Below are 1813 nucleotides of genomic sequence, written 5' to 3' on the forward strand. Positions count from 1 at the left end.
GAATAGGTAGAGAGAAAGTGGGCAGCCTTGTCTAGTCCCTGATTTGAGTGGGATTGCTTCAAGTTTCTCTCCATTTAGATGGAGATTGTTTACTGGTTTGCTATAGATTGCTTTTATTATGTTTAGGTATGGACCTTGAATTCCAAGTCTTTCCAAGACTTTAATCGTGAATGGGTGTTGGATTTTCACAAATGCTTTCTCAGCATCTAACAAGATGATCATATGGTTTTTGTCTTTGAGTTTGTTTATATAGTGGATTATGTTGATAGATTTCCACATATTGAACCATCCCTGTATCCCTGGGATGAAGCCTACTTGATCATAATGGATGATTGTTTTGATGTGTTCTTGGATTCAATTGGAAATAATCTTACTGACTTTTTTTGCATTGATATTCATAGGACAAATTGGTCTGAAGTTTTCTTTCTTTGTTGGGTCTTTATGTGGTTTAGGTATCAGAGTTATTGTGGCTTCATAGAATTAACTGGGTAGAGTAGCTTCTGCTTGTATTTTATGGAATAGTTTGAGGAGAATTGGAATCAGGTCTCTTTTGAAGGACTGATAAAACTCTGGACTACAAATCTGATCCTGGCCTTTATTTTTATTTTTTTTTTTGGTTGAAAAAAAACATTTTTTGGTTGCTTCTATTTCTTTAGGGGACATGGGAATTTTACATCATTAATCTGATCCTGATTTAACTTTGGTACCTGGTATCTGTCTAGAAAATTGTCCATTTTATCCAGGTTTTCCAGTTTTCTTTTGTAGTAGGATCTGATGATGTTTTGGATTTCCTCAGGTTCTGCTGTTATATCTCCCTTTTCATTTCTGATTTTGTTAATTAGGATATTGTCCCTGTGCCCTCTAGTTAGTCTGGCTAAGAGTTTATCTATATTATTGATTTTCTCAAAGAACCATCTCCTGGTTTAGGTGATTCTTTGAATAGTTATTTTTGTTTCCACTTGGATAATTTCAGCCCTGAGTATGATTATTTCTTGTCTTCTACTCCTCTTGGGTGAATTTGCTTCCTTTTGTTCTAGAACTTTTAGTGTGCTGTCAAGCTGCTAGTACATGCTCTCTCTAGATTCCTTTTGGTGGAACTCAGAGCTATGAGTTTTCCTCTTAGAAATGCTTTCATTGTGTCCCATATTTTTAAGTATGTTTTGGCTTCATTTTCATTAAACTCTAAAAACCCTTTATTTTCTTTTTTTTTCTTCCTTGACCAAGTTATCATTGAGTAGAGTGTTGTTTAGCTTCCAAGTGAGTGGAATTATTATTTCTATTATTTATGTTGTTATTGAAGGTCAGCCTTAGTCCATGGTGGTCTGATAGGGTGCATGGCAGAATTTCAATATTTTTGTATCTGATGAGGCCTGTTTTGTGACAAATTATATGGTCAATTTCGAAGAAGGTACCATGAGGTGCTGAGAAGAAGGTATATCCTTTTGTTTTGGGATAAAATATTCTCTAGCTATCTGTTAAATCCTTTTGTTTCATAACTTCTTTTAGTTTCAATGTGTCTCTGTTTAGTTTCTGTTTCAAGGATCTGTCCATTGATGAGAGTAGGGTGTTGAAGTCTCCCACTATTATTGTGTGAAGTGCAATGTGTGCTTTGAGCTTTACTATAATTTCCTTAATATATGTGGATGCCCTTTCATTTGAAGCATAGATGTTCAGAATTGAGAGTTCATCTTCGAAGATTTTTCCTTTGACCAGTATGAAGTGCTCCTCCTTGTCTTTTTTGATAACTTTGGGTTGGAAGTTGATTTTATTTGATATTAGAATGGATACTTCAGCTTGTTTCTTCAGACCATTT

This window comes from Mus caroli, chromosome X (assembly GCF_900094665.2).
Source record: "Mus caroli chromosome X, CAROLI_EIJ_v1.1, whole genome shotgun sequence".
NCBI lineage: Eukaryota > Metazoa > Chordata > Mammalia > Rodentia > Muridae > Mus > Mus caroli.